This window comes from Myiozetetes cayanensis, unplaced genomic scaffold (assembly GCF_022539395.1).
Source record: "Myiozetetes cayanensis isolate MyiCay16 unplaced genomic scaffold, myiCay2020 scf16, whole genome shotgun sequence".
Taxonomy (NCBI): Eukaryota; Metazoa; Chordata; class Aves; order Passeriformes; family Tyrannidae; genus Myiozetetes; species Myiozetetes cayanensis.
Genome location: NW_026087270.1, coordinates 2,357,375 through 2,373,324, shown reverse-complemented (window position 1 = coordinate 2,373,324; position 15,950 = coordinate 2,357,375).

The following is a 15,950-nucleotide window of genomic DNA, read 5'->3' as shown; positions in this document are numbered from 1 at the left end:
AAAACCTCTACAACCGATGTGCCTCATCATGTGCTTTTGCTCTCAGTCAGGCATCCTCATCACTCACCACTGAAATGTTTTGTGCCCTGGCAGATTCCTGATTCCAGAGATTAGAAGTGAGGAAGGGAAGCCAAGGAAAGGATCCCTTACAGAGATCCTATTTTCCCCTGCCTTTACTTGGCCTCTTTTGTGCCATATAACAAGGAGCTTCATAAGTAACTTTTTTCTTGTTTAATTATTATTGGTTTTTACATTTTCAATGCTGGGAGACTACAGCATAATGTATATGGGAAAAGTGAATGTACCTACTGTAAAGCATGTTTCAAGCTTTTAGTGGTGTCCCTTAGACATCACTGTTTAAAATGTGCTTATGACTACATTAAACATACCAGGAAAGCATGGGGAGCTCAGATCCTTAAGAGCTCCCACTGAGTGATGGTACTTCAAGTGAGTTGAAGATATTGGTTATTATTTTCATTCAGAGAATGGAATTATTGTGCCCCAAAGCAGCTCTGGATGTTCTTCTGACAGAGTTTCAGAAGTGGTTAAAGAGAGTCACTCTCTACCTCCTTGTGCAGTCTAAAAATCTTGGATTGCATAAACAACACCACCATAAAACCAATTCAAAAAACCTACCAGACAGTCCAGCAGAACAAGGCAGAATTGGGAAATTTTGTTTGCCAGTGTTTTATACATTTATCTTAAAAATCCTCCCAGATCTATAATGAACATATTGACTGATTTTTTAATGTTTAGATATGCTTTTATTGTAATTTTGCCATCTGTCATGACCACAAAAGGGAAAAATAGATACTAAAAACCAGGGAAAAAATTGATTAGGGTGCCTAGATTTACTCCATACATATATGGAGTAAACCATACATATCCACAGATAGGAACAAGCACACTCCAGTTTGAAAACCTTGTCTGCAGTGAAGGCTTTCATGCAGTGAGATGCCATTATAATTAAACCAACCTCCTTTGGCTCTGCACAGTCTGCATTCAGGGCCTCTTAGAAGAAGCATTTAGTCAATTAACTATTTTATTAACCAATTGATTTTTCCTGTTAGTCCTTAACCTCTTTGTACCTGTAAGGAATGGTTATGAAAGCCAAATAAATTGGTTTCTTTCACCTCTAAAAGGTAACGATAAATAATAAAACAGGTTGAACAAGGTTTCAGTGGGGAACCCAAATACGAATAAAAACACCTGCCGTGTATCATATAATATAAAACACTAACTGCTAGAAGCAGCACAGGATTTCAATAAATCACATTGTCACACTGACCTTTATTGATAGACTGTTTCTCAACTTAAAGGATTGGCCCCGCTGCTTTAGGAGATCTTTTGTTGTGAAGGGCCTGCAGATTCATCACGTAACAAAAAGATTATTTGCCCACCACAGGGCTGTCTAAGTCTATATTCTAAGCAGAAGAAAAAAGCCCAAAATATTTCAGGGATAGTTAATACGTAGGGAGTTGTTCAGAATCATAGGAGAACAAACATGCATTCCTGAAATAAGTAAAAAATGTGATTTATATTATCCCTTAGTACAAACTGGGGAAGGAGGGGGGAGGAGAATAAAGAAAAGAAATGCTCTTTCATTTCTATTGGATAATAAACAGCTTGATTTTATGGAATGTTATGCTGTGCTGTAACTCTGCAATGACAGTCCAGTGTTATAAAATTAAATTCACCACACTGGCTGAAACCCAGCAGAGTTATTGGTTCCTCTGTACCAATGGCTGAAATGAAAGACTAAGGAGGTGTGCAAAGGACACATCTTTGAAGTGACAGAAATAATCTCACAGTAAAAAAACATGTGTCCCTCTAAAGAACCATCTCCTGCTTCAACAAAACCAGCAGAAACAATCTGACTCACATCCAGAACATAACTGAACTCCTACTGCCTATGTAAAGAAAAATCCAAATTATAGTCTAGAGATTCTTCCAACATATAGCCGAGTTGTAAAATACTTTCAATCATATATGCAAGATTTTGTACAAATTATGAAACCTAATGTTCTTCTTGAGGGTTCCTACTGTCTTAAATGATACAGATATCCTGGGAACTTTTGTTCCTGTTAATTTCAAAGTTGACTCACGCTGGTTTGAATAAAATTCAGAGATTGGGGAGAGAAGCTGTATTGTTTTGTAAAACAAATGAACAAACAAACAAAAAGATCTGTGTGTCCCTCTTACTTAAGAAGTGGCCATTAATTTTTCTGGGTTTAGATGACTGTGTAATGAAAAAGAAGCTGAAGGCTGAAGAAGAACATATGTAAAGAATAGCTCATTGGTGTTCCGTAATTAAGTCACTGAGCAAAGACCTGTGAAGAGAGGTGAGGAAACCGCCCCATTCACCACTCCTTGTGCTGTGACCCCTTTGCTGCCCTTGATTCTGGTGGTTTCTGGCACAGAACAGTTACCATGACAGGGACTGGTTACTGCTTTTGTATCAGGTGTTGGCATAACATCCCACTCCTTGTTATAAAGTCTCTCTTTACAAATAAATCCCTCTATGGCTCTTCAAGTAGTCACCCGACTTTGATGAGCCACTATAATGATGCTATTTCCACCCACTTCCCCCCCCTTATTCCTTTAAAGGAAAGTTTTGCTGAATTCCAGTACCCCTGGCTGGGCTCACCTTCAGGTGATGCCTGGCTGCGTTACGTGCCCTGAGTTTCTCCTCTGACAGCTCTCACTCCTCACAGCCCCTGCACTGCAGGCTCTTGGCACAAACGTCTCCTCCCACCGCCCCTTCTTCAGTCACTTTTGACGTTCCAGTAACCCACCCTTCCCTGCTCTGCTTATCTCCACCTGTTTCTCTAGCAAAAATTCTACCACTTGCTGCTTTTCTTTCCTTGGATTTCCCCACCTGAGCCTCCCTGTCCTGGGCGTTCATCCCATTAAACTGCCAAGGCACTTCATCGGCTCCCAGTCACACCCACCTTTGGTGTGTCCAATCGCCTCTTCACCAGCCATAAATTTCACAAAGGGGTTTGGATGATGGGGGCAGAGACAACAAATGTTGCATTTGAATACAGAATTAAAATGCCACCATATGGCACAATCAGATCAAAATTAAGCGAGATGTGCTTTCCCAGAATATGCCACCAACGATGCAGACATGCTATTCCTTTGCTGGCAACGTTTGTCTTGGGTGGGAACACACAGAGGAGCTGAAGGCAGTAGATTTGTTGACACTTTTGGATATACCTGTCATGCACCCTGCCTTCCTGGCCCCAGGATTCTACAGGAGAAACAGGGCATAATAAACTTGATTGATTTGTGTTTGTCACTCATCCAAGTGCCTTTCACTTTGGTGTCCCTCAATCTTGCTTTTTCATTTTCATTTGGAGCCACTGAAATCTCACCTTCCAGAGAATCCAAGCTGTTGGACTTGTCATCTGGTTCAAAATGTCTGCACAGCATGAACAAAATTTACTGTCCTCTGTGCAACCTGTTTTGGTGGCTCTAATAGAAAACACAGCAATCCCTCTTTTATGCTCCGCTAGGAAACAATCTGCCCCTTTGTTTTTTTGTGTGGTTTTTTTTTTTTCATGAAGAGAAAAGTTTTTGATAGAATGTTTTGCTAGCTTTATATAAAGAAAATCCTCAAAATCCAGCTTGCATCCAACAGTACTCATAGTGAATTTAAATCTTTGAATGTCTTTACAATAGATTCTTCTTAGAGTTAAAATCTTGATTAAAGCAAAACTTTAGTCTTTTAAATTGCCAAGGCTAAAATGTGGCAAAGCAATTACATGACTCACGAAGCACTGTGTTCAGTTGAAGTGTTAATGTCATCAGCACTAATTTGGTTTCGTCTTTACTCATCCTAAAATTCGCTGCCCAGTTGAAATGTATCAGTAGTTTATCATGTTGCATCTCTTAATCTGAGACACAATTGCATCCCTGAACAAAACTTTTCAACCGTGACAAGTTTTTGAGAAATTTTAAGGTCCTTCAGATTTAAAAGAAAAAACAGATTTCTGGGCCCCTCCACCACCACCCCCCCACCCCCCCCCTTTTTTATTGTTTGGGTTTAGGTGTTTTGTTTTTGGTTGGTTGGTTTGTTTGTGGGTTTTTTTGTTACAGTTTTTAATATAAACTACTGTGGTTTGCTAATGCCGACTAGAAAGGCCCCAATGGGAGACCCAAGGTCACTGGTAGCTGAAGACAGAGACTGCACAAGTAGTTAGGATGAAAGAATATCCCACTGGGTTTTGGACTTACAGTTTCTTGTCTCTTGTGACTCAAAATAAATGTATCCTCACTGTCTGGAGCCACCAGCCAGATTCTCTCCCTCATGAACCATGTTACAGTCAGACTTACACAGGTGAAGGGGATGAAAACCTTTACCATTTATTTTATATGCAATGATACGTTTACTTCCCTCTGCTAGGGAAAGAGTGAACATTTTTACTGGCTGCTACAGAGCCTGGAATTTCACACAAATGTTTTAGGAAATCACTCATCAATTTGTTATAGAGATTTAGGGATATGCAAAGCGATATGTAAAGGGATGATGACTTAGTAAAAACCCCAAATTCTCATACATGCTTAACTAGTCTTATTCAGAATGTGGTTTACTTTTTAATATACTTCAAGAACAATTTGGTGTCCTGGGATTTTCTCCCCTCATAATTACAAAAGAGAGAGACTGAAGTAGGAGATCTTGTGCTTGGAGTCTTTAGACTAAAGTCGAGGTTACCTTTCAGGTTTTAGTGCTGATTTCCCTTGTGATCTTCTGCATGTTGATTAAACCTTTCCGTCCCTATCCCTACAAATGGGATTAAAACACATCTGTGCTTTATTTAGATATTACAAAAAAAAAAAAAAAAAATCATTGATGAGCAGCTACTGTGCTAGCTTAAAATACAAACAAAAATACAAACTTATCAGCAAAAAGAAACATCCTGAATGCTTGTCACATGGGACACAACCATCTGGGAACAGACCACAAAACTCCACTCTTTCAGAGTAATTTAGTGAACTGCCTAGTCAGCTCAGCCTCCCCTGGTTGGGAAGAGATAAACAAAACCTCTTCACAAAATTCTCCAAATAGAATAAATCATGCAAAAAGCTAAAAGGCATCTCTGACCTCCTACACTGCCCATCTGTGAACCAGGCTTGGCTCATGCACTTTAAAGAGATGGAGAAAGAAAGGAAGAGGGGACTGTAGATAACCCACTTAATTCTCTCACTTACAAAATTAAATTGTCCTCTGTACCTTGCTTTAACCTTTAATCTTTACCAGACATTCAACAGGGAATACACTCCATTAAGTTTGACTTCAGCTCTTACTAATGGTATCTTGGATAAAATGATTTACCAAGAAACCAAAGAATAAGTGAATTTCTCTCCAAAGTGATGAAGCAGAAAGCCATCCCTAAGATATTCCACTGAAACAGGAACAGACAAAACGTCTGATGTTCCTCTGAGCTGACAGGTCTTGAGCAGTGATACAATCCTGTGTGATGGATCCAGCTGGATAGGAGATATCACAAGCCACAGCCATCCAGTACAATATGAATATGAAACTCTTTCCATGGCACAGCTGTCAAAGCAGAGAACTGCAAAAGGTTTCTCCACACGAATACTTAATATTTAGGAATCAACAGTCTCACAAGAAATTCATTTCTGTTCACTCACTGGATCTGAAAGAAGGAATAAGTCAAGAAACACTCTCTGTCCTTTGGGTCCTCATGAAAAGTGTGCTTTCTTAACAAAAACCTCAAAACTCTATCTGCTTCAAACAGAAATCTCGGATTGTCTGAAACATCAAGGCAGCAGTCAAAGTGAGATCCCTGGGAGAGACAATGCACGAGGTCAGAATGCTGCAGCTTCAGACTCTTCACAGTGGAAATAAACACAGCATCAAGCTATGTACTGCACCAGAAATGGCAGAATTAAGGGCTATGTTGTGTCCTTGGCCTTCAGAATCATTCACAATCCCCTTTAACTTAAGGGGCTTGCATATAAATGGAGGAGGAGACAGAGATAAGTGCCTTGAGGGTCTGAATGCAATGACAAAAGGCAGGAAATAGCCTCTTACTGGATCACCAAGTGCATCTGCTTTTAAACTGTGCAAGGGACATGCTGGCCCCTACAGTCATGCTGCACTTTTCCTCTCTGATTTTTCAGAAGTCTCAGAGCAGTCTTGACTTTCATCATTTTTGTTTTTCCTTTAAACAACAAAGGACTGAAAGAGTAAAATCAGACTTTTGTGAATTTGTAACTGATATTCTTTTAGTTAGAGTGCATCTCTCTGTCTTCTTGGCAGTTGTTGTCCTTACCTTGCTATCCATTCACTAACTAGGCAAAAACTGCAGATACACAGACCTTTGATCTTCCCTCTGTTCCAAGAAGCAGCAACACACCCTTCACTGTTTAGATCATTATAAGAAAGATCACTGGGAAGAACAGAAGATTAAAATAAAGTATTGCAATGTAAACATTTTCCTTAGTGCTATAAACTCTGCTCTGCTTGTAAGCTGGGAATGCCCCAGGAGAGATGGAGCCCCAGGAGAGCAGCAGCAAAAAGTAAACTGTCCATTCTCTGGAGAGAAACTCCTTCTGTCAATTGTTCCCTTGACTAAAGAGCGTGGCTGTCATGATAAATCATCTCACTGAGAGAGACAGCTGATGGTCTGAGGAGATGTTCTGACCTCAGAGCACAGACTGTGAGATCACACCTGGGCTGGAGGTGCATCCTGGAGAACAACATGAGCATCCCTTTGGAGAGTGGCACAGCTGGTGTCCACTTCATGTGGGCTTGTGCCATTTCCATGATAGGAAACATAACTCAGAGGTGTGTGAGGGACAGGAAGTGAGACTGCACATATCCTTTAAGATGTGCTATCTGAATACACCCACAAATAGATACAACCAAGTGAAATTCATCTGCTGCTGCAAGAGTTCCAGTTTGTCCACAGGGTAATCCCTAGGAAGACAGAAGGTTTTCAGCTTTAGGACACAACACTGAGAGGTGCTGCTGTGCCTCTGAGTATATCAACAGTTAAAGTTGCTCCAGTGGAAAACCTAAGCTCTAGGAAATAATTCTGTTTAAACTGTGTATGCACACTGATCAGAGTTAAAGGAAACGTGACCTTCTGAGTCACTAAAATGGGAAGTGAGCACTTTGTCTAAAGCGCCAACTGGGCTAATGTTTGATCCCTGGAAACCTTGGTTCAATCACAGTTACTGCCTTCCATAAAATCTTGAAATAGTAAAGGTTTGAAGGCATCTCTAGCAATTGCATAATCCACCCCCCAGCTCAGAGCAGCATCAACTAAACCAAGTTGTTCAGGACTGTGTCCACTCACATTTTCAGCATTTCCAAGGGTGGAGATTCCACAACCTCTGTGGGCAACCTATTCCAGTGCTCAATAACAATTTAATCACAGCCTACAACGTTCAGAACAACTACCCTTCTCACTTCATTTTCTGTCCCTACATTTGATATCATGTTCTGCCAGATCAAGATAAACCTCATTTGGGTCCTGCACATTCATCTTCTGTTCCTAGAAGTCAAGGAACTGTTTCCCTGTGATTTCCCTTTGTTTATAAGAGAATATGCCTTTGGCAAACACTGGTTGGACCAATACACAGAAGCAACATACTGTGTCCTTCACCTTAAAACACAAATGTCTGAAGAATACACTCTGAAATACTGGGAGACCATGCTGCATTCATTTCAGTTAAAAATACATACATATACAATGCACGTAAAACACAGACAAGAAAATTGGCAATACATACATTAATCACACATGTATTGAGCCTCATTTGCAAAAGAAGCCCAGTGGATTATTTCGATTTGTGAAGTTATACACATCAAAAAAGCATTCCCAAGATTGAAGCCATAACTTTGCCATTATAAAGTCAGACCATCACTCCAAGTTCTTTCATCCTTTATTGTGGGGAAAGTTTTTCTTTCTTTCTTGTTAGGCACAATAGCCAAAAGTGTAACGAGTTGCTAAGGGTCATTTTTTTATTATCCAGTTCGTTATGTCCCTCAAAGCCAGCCCTCATTCACATCTGGCTCTCATTGTTCTTTTCCAAGTTTGCTAAGCTGTTGTAAATCTTTTGAAATATGCATACAAATTCACTGCAGCCAATTAAATCTGACTAATCAGAAAAACATTTTTGGCATCTCCAGCCTTCTGAACAGCTCCACTGTATCACCCTGTGAGTTTCTGTCCAAATTCCTTTAATGAGTTTTTAGGGCTGTGGGTATTCTATGACCATCGATTCAGTTCACTTCAATAGCCATCAGATGGCTGTGATTATCCTCTGTTCTGTGCTGAACCTGGCTAAAATTTGAAATGATGAATAAGAGCTATAAATCCCTGCACTGTCCTTGACCATTATATTCATTAAAAAATAAAAAAAAGAAAAAGTTGAACAATGATGTATGTTGCCAATGTACCCAAACTATCAGACATTTGACTCTGCTCTCAACTGTGAAGATAGACTGATATCAATTTTCTTCCTGTCATCAGCTCAAGTAGATGATTCTTGTGCCTTCAGTTCCATTCAGAGAACTCAGCACTAGGTTTGTTAATTCTCATAAAATCTGCTCTAATTTTGTGAATACTGCTATGCTCAATCTTTGTGAAATATCCCCGAAGGATTTCAGAGAATCCCAGTTTGCCTGGGATCAAAGCTCTGGCAGACATCCAAGTTCAGTGTGATTTGAAATGACAAACTGCAGACCACAAGACTTGATTGCAACTGCAGCCCTTTGGGATGGTGAACGGGCTGCAGATACAAATCCTGTTCCTGCTTTGATCACCCAGCAAACTGTTGCAGAAAAATAAATAAACTGCATCAGAGAAGAGTCATACTAAACTTAGATTTTGTAAAATTATGAACAATAGTACTTTTATACCAGAGGTCATCACAGGAAGCAACTTCCTAATGAGCACTGACCGTGGGCACAAATATCACTTGTGAATTGTACTACAGCTCTTTGCATAAAGCCCTGGATACTATGAAATAAATCAGCAAGGAAAACCATATCCATTTAATATGTTTGCCTTCTCCTGAGGATTAACATATCCCAAACTACTGGAACCATGACAACTGTCTATTTTAACTGAGCAATTCTAGTTTACCCCTGCTAAAGAACTGACCTTATGTAAATTGTTACAGTGCACAAATAAAACCCTTAAGAGCACAGATATGTTCTTCTAGTCAATCTGGATCATCTTAGGCTGCACAATTAAATAGGTCAACCTCAGCAATTTGATAAAAGACTTCAAAAAGATTGTGTCATTATGGCTTTGATGTTTTGAAGACCTGAACTGCATTTGTAAGTGAATGCACTGAAAGCATTAGCTGAAGAGTGCCTATAATAACAAGTAGGAAAAACAGTAAGAGAGTCCATAATAATACCCCCTTGCCTTCAAATGGAAATGCTTTCTCATTTAGATAGGAAATTGCACTCATAAACCTTAGCTAAGTATGACCTTATTCTTCGTAGTGTCTACCACTGTGGATGACTTATACAGAAAGGAATTTTAGATCTGCAGCTCTTTAGAGTCTGAAGTGATGCTTATTATTGTATCCACTGCTCATAAACTAGCATATAGATTTTGTGCTGTAACATATAACAGCACAAAAAAAGCTAATTCAGTGCTCTTTGGCAGGCAAAAATATATATTAGGGGAAGAAGAATCTTTTACGTGCTGACATACAATGTAATAATTCTATCAAAATCAGAGGAAACATACAGACATAACATGGAACTAGTTTAAGTTAAGATTAAGTTAAGAATCTTAGTGAAGATTTAAATAAGAAAGCTGGAGAGGGACTTTTTACAAGGGGATGTAATGAAAATGACGAGAGGGAATGGCTTCACACTGACAGAGGGCAGGGTTGGATGGGATGTGGGGAAGAAATTCTTCCCTGTGAGGGTGGGCAGGCCCTGGCACAGGTTGCCCAGAGAAGCTGTGGCTGCCCCATCCCTGGAAGTGTCCAAGGCCAGGTTGGACAGGTCTTGGACTAACCTGGGACAGTGGAAGGTGTCTCTGCCCATGGCAGGGGCTTGGAAATGTGATCTTTAAGGTCCCTTCCAACCCAAACCACTCTATGGGTCTAAGATTCTATCATTTAAGCGTTTCTGTAAGGGTTCCTGCAATTTACCATTTCAGTGGACTATGCAGATAATTTACTGTCTCTCATTTCATTGTGATTGGCAATTAAAGTGATATAGGACATATTCATGGAGAAAATCATGTTATGGAAAAATGTATTACTCATACAGTCATGAGCAGTCACAAATCAACCTTTGGTCTTCCTTTTGTAAGTTAAAAGGATGATTACCAGTCATCTTCCTCAAAATACATTTGAGGCTTGATTTCTGGGTTCAAAATGAGATTGAAGTAAGAAACACATTGTTCTTTAGAAGATGCTTCCAGAATCTTTGCACCCCAGCAACATCCACCCACTTTTAGGGGAAGGTACACTATTAATGGAACACCATGTGGAGATGGATCCTGTCTCTCTTCCTCATTTCACCTTGTACCACATTTTCTTATCTGAGTTTAACAAAAGCAGGTATGAAAAGGCTGGAAGAGTTATGAGAAATGTGAAGACTCTCCTTATTTCACCTTCCTGCCTTATTTCTGTTGCTTGCCAAGGTAAAATGGCAGCTTAAGGTTGCCTTGGAATCCTTTTGCCCTTTCAGGCTTACACATGGCAGGGTAAAGGCAGATGAGGTTCAGTGACTTAGAGATTCATGCTGTTAATTCATCCTGAATCCTTCCATTTGGGAGGACTTCCTGTCCTGGAGTCCAGCTTGCCACACAGTAAAAAATGAACTGGTTGTTTTTGCTTAGCCATAAAAACAGATCCCAGTTCTCCAATGCAGGGATGTTTCCACCCATAACAAAATGAGCAACTGCAAAATTCTAAATTAGATATGATTAGCCACTAAGAAAGATTTAGACTCATATTCCACTGACAAAAGATTGCTTTGTAAGACTCACATGCTTATTTATACAATTATAGATAACACCTTCTACTAGGAAATGGCATTGTTCAATGCAAGCATGATATTTCTTCCACAATTTTACAATGTATTATATACATTATATACACATTTCCTAAGCTGCTGCCTTCTTATTATTTGCAATTTATAAAAACATAAAGTAAGATAGCTGAGTTTTCAGCTTGTACATAACTTATGAAGAAACTTGGATCAATGAGAAAATATATAAAGCACTTGAATATTCAGATTATGAATTGCAGGTATTGGAAATGTGGTTAGCCAACTGCAAGGTTGCAGAGTTATCAGTTTCAATATGAAACAGTTTATGCCCTTTTCCAAGCAATTTTAGATGAGTAATAAACTGGCAGCAATCAGTCTTAAATACCATAAAGCTTATCTGAAAGGCAATTACACCCATCAGCATGGTGCCTCCAAAAATCATCCAGATCTCCCTGAAACCTGGTTGTACTTATAATGATTTGTCCCACTGCAAATGAACACAATGATTTCTCTCTGTCCATCGTGGGCTTGTTTACTATGGGAATATTTGCTGAATTTATAATGGTGCTGACTTGCTCCCACCATATTGATGGCATCAATTTTTGCAAAATCAATAGCAAGTTATTTAAAATGTGTAGCTCTCATCCACTGTCAGTCAGTTCTTTACATTATTTTAATGGTGACTTAGTACTTCCTTAATTGAAGCCTCATCTTCCAGCCCAGCAGACAGGCACAAATCATAGGAATCACTGTACCAGACTAGTTCAACACTGCTTATAAATGGTCTGTGGTAGCTGCCACATGCTCCATCACTGACCAACTTCCCTTCACAGGTTCCATTTCTCTGCTGAGTGACCATGTTCATTTTAGACATGAATGTGCTTCAGTTCTCTGCTGGAGAGTCTTGCACTTCACCAGGCTCCAGTGTGGTAGGTGACAGCGACAAAAAAATGGAGCAGGTTTGCATTGTGAAAACATTATCAGGTACAAACAGACCTATGAGGCTCAAAATCATCATACTTTCAACACAAGACCTTTTATAAAACCAGTAAACATTCTGGAGTTCTTTTTTCATCCGAAGGGTTTCATTAAGAGCACAGGAGCAAAAGCCTCCTGTCTTGAGGCACAAAATGGCCCACTGGAGAAAGATCTGTCTGGGACCTCTCCTGTTTCCAAAGAACACAGAGAACTTTTACAGTCAAAGCAAAGGTAAGAATTTATTAAAACACAAGTAAGTAGAAAGAGCACAAACTAATGTTTACAAGTAACTCTTCCTTAGTTTACTCTGTCTCTACAGGTACATCCTTGCCTCCTGACTTTCAGATTAACCAGTGACTTGTGATTTGTGAGAACTACAACCCTTTAACCCTCTTGAGGTTTTTCTTTCTGTCTTTTCTGTGACCTGGACACTTGCTGTCTGCTCTTCTCAGTCTCTCTGCTTCATCTAGAAGCTCACAAGTCCTTGTTGTGACCCTCCTCATATATCCTCCTGCCTGCCTCCCCCTGGAATCCTCTCTGCCTTGAATATTCTCACTTGCCAACAGCACATAAAACATCTCCTTGTTCTAGAGGGCCCACTTGACCCAGTCATGGTCACTGAGGAACAACACAAATGAAGAACAAATGAATTTCACAAGTTCTGTCTGGCACATCCACTAAATACATAATCAGTTCACATATGAATTCTTTCTCTCCTTTACCTCTTAAGTATGTGCTAAAGAGAGGAGATATAATCCTGTTATGACTGTGAAAATACAAATAATTCTCCTAAATGGCAGACCACCCACCTCTTCCAATGATGTTTGGCAGGATGTGACAGGAGAAGAGGAGCCAGGAGTAGTCCATGGCTATCCTGGAAGCCAGGATTAAGCTACCTTTGCTCTTTAGACATATGCACCATTGTTCTACAGGAGCTCCAGCAGAACCCACATGAAGCAGAAGGGAAATGCATTTCCATCTTTTTCCTATTGTTACGTCATTACCATAAAATATTCAACATATTATTTTATGTAAAATAGTAAAAATTATTAACTTGTGCACTAATTCTCTTGCAGACAATCAGCAAGCTTTGAGCTTAATCAGTCCCACTGACACAGAGATCTTGACAGTGGATGAGATTTCCATATACAGGCTGAGAGTCTCTAACTTGTGCTGCTTTGTGGTTATACCTGCCCCAAAGCCAAGGGCCTGGTTCATGCAGTACTAACCAAGGATCAAATCCTGATGGAATTCAAAGTCATTTTGCTGGAGCACAGACTGCAAGAGTGTCGGTCAGGGTAACTAAATATACACTGACATGTTAAATGAAAGACTTCTGAATCTGTTACAAATGCATTTTCCCAACAGAATAAGAAGGAAATGTCAGGAGCACTTTGTTAGATGCCACACACTTAAGCAATTTGGGGCTGGTTTCCATATTCTCTCCATTTGCTGCACTCAGGGTCAATAAGGTTCCCTGGAACACGACACTGTCTCTGCTTCCCTCCCACTTCTGCTGCAATTTCTCTCTTCCCTCTAAGAGACAATGCTTTTTGTCAAGATGCATCTTTATAACATCTCCTGTTTCTTATTACAGAGCAAGATGAGCTGAAGCTCTGTAGATAATCTAAGAATGTAATAATACTCATTTTATTGACTGAAACATGGTGCTTTGTACATGCTTTAAAGGAAATTTTTAATACTAACAATAATTTACCTTCTTTGGTAATTTTTCAATTTTAAATACTTTCCAAATATTACATCACATCTTCTCTACGTGAATGATATTTAAAGTACAAATGAAAATTAACACCATCAAATAGCTTTCTTTTAAAATCAATGTTGGAAAATACAGCATCAAGTAGACACTTCTAAAGAAAGACTGAATCCCCTGATATAACTGGCAAAGCACTGCATTAACCCTGGGCAAGTAAACTAGATAGAAGACCCAGATAGAGGATGATTTTTTTTAAGTGTGCACTGGAATATATTGATTAATACCAGATTAGCCTTGCCTAACACCTTTCCTGCATCTGTGAGTTAAAAATACAACAGACAGAAAACTATTTGGAAATAATTAGGGTACAATATTGATCAGTTATTAGGGACAATAAAAAACTCACATATTTTTTTCAAAGCTCTGCAGGATTATTATGATGTTTTGGACACCTGAACAGCAATTATTCAATCACTGATGGTTGTCATGACTCACCTATACCTCAGCTTCAGAGACCACATGGGACAAAACCAAGAGATGCAAGTCTGCTCAGTCTTGAATGTTTCTAGGATTAGGCACTCCTGGAAAAAGCAGTGTGACTGGGACAGATACAGCTGCATTCTGTCCTTACATTCTGCCAGCTATACTCTTATTTGCTGGAAGATTTAAAAACTATTCTGCCACATTGAAATTATCATTAAAACACACTAGGACAGAGCTCCCCTGAGACACTACTTAGTTTAACTGAGCCACATTTGCAGCTACAGGATAAACCAGTTGCAAAGTTGAAGTAAGAGTTAAAACATGAAAATCTAGTCTATCGAGTTTAAATATGTCCTCTAATATAATGTTAAAAATATGTATTTCTTTTTTTACCTGCGGTTTGACCTACAGACAATTTGTTTTGTTTTGAGACGTGGCTATGGAGGTGTCTTTTTAAGGTGAACAGAGTTTAATGTGATGAAATTGCAAAGATGTCTAATGTTTATATAAAGTCCTTCTGGTAGCTTGGCACTGACCCCATGAAACTTTTCTGATAAAGCCTCCTAGAAGTGACAAGTACATGAGCAGGGATTTTGCTTTTCCTCCAAGGCATCACGGTCATTCATAGCCTGAAGAAGTTGCTCTGATGATAATGTTACAACTCTGTGTTGTATTTAATCCCCACATTAATAAGGCTCTGAAAAAAACCACTGTATAAAGACCTTCCTGGGAACACAACCAATAACTTATCATTCAAAGGGTAGCCAAGAAGGAAAGTGGGCAGTGATGGTGAAGAGACACTAATTGGTTTCCCCTGTACCTGTCAGAAAGATGTTCACTTGCTATATATTTAAAACCTTGTTCAGGTATAAACTAGATCATAGGGGACATCTGCACCTGAATGTTATCAACAACTCTGTACAGAACAGAGAATACAAGTATTAATTTTACAGAGCTGGCAGGGAATGGAATTACCACGTCCTATCCAATCTAGGTTATTAAATTAGCATATCTAGAAACTTCAGGAAGGAAAAATGTATTTTACAAAGTGATACAGAGGAGGTGACTCCCTCTGTCCTTACCTGTCTTTCCTTACTTTGTTTGCAGGACCATTAAAAGAGAGGTTGAACCCTGCTTTCAATGTTTAATATTTAGGGCCAGGGCTGCACCGTTGCTGGATTATGGGAACATCAGTGCAGCACTACAAACCTGCTGTGCAAAGGGCTGAGCTGTTACAGGCACTGGCAATCTCACCTACATGTGTGAACGTTCCAGAATTCACCTCCCTTTGAGCTAAGGCAAACCGGACCAAATATTATAATTTGTTTCTGACTTTTCTCTCAACGACAAACTGATAAAAGCCAAAAGGACCCATGAAGCCTAAGGAGTTATATTTCCTGTTCTGTTTACTTTTTAGCATAATAATTTCACATTTATCTTTTCCTCTGGATCCCTGCGGAAATTAAATTAACATTTTTAACTGCCTGTTTTACCTTTGCCATAATGAAAGAGAAGAGTTATGGCTAAGTTTGGAGCATCAAAATCAAATGCAGTATTGGTAAAGCAATTTCTCTGAAATTTGTAAACAATATATTGCCTGGAAGAGCCTGCTGTTGATAGTCATTTTGGACTGAGTCCTTTATAGCTGCTTATTCTAACGTGGCGTTTCCATCCTGTTAAAATGTCATATGGATAAAGAAGTAAATTTTGACAGCTGTGACAGGATTATCATTGCCAAGGAAATCACATTGCTGGTACTCATATGTTTGA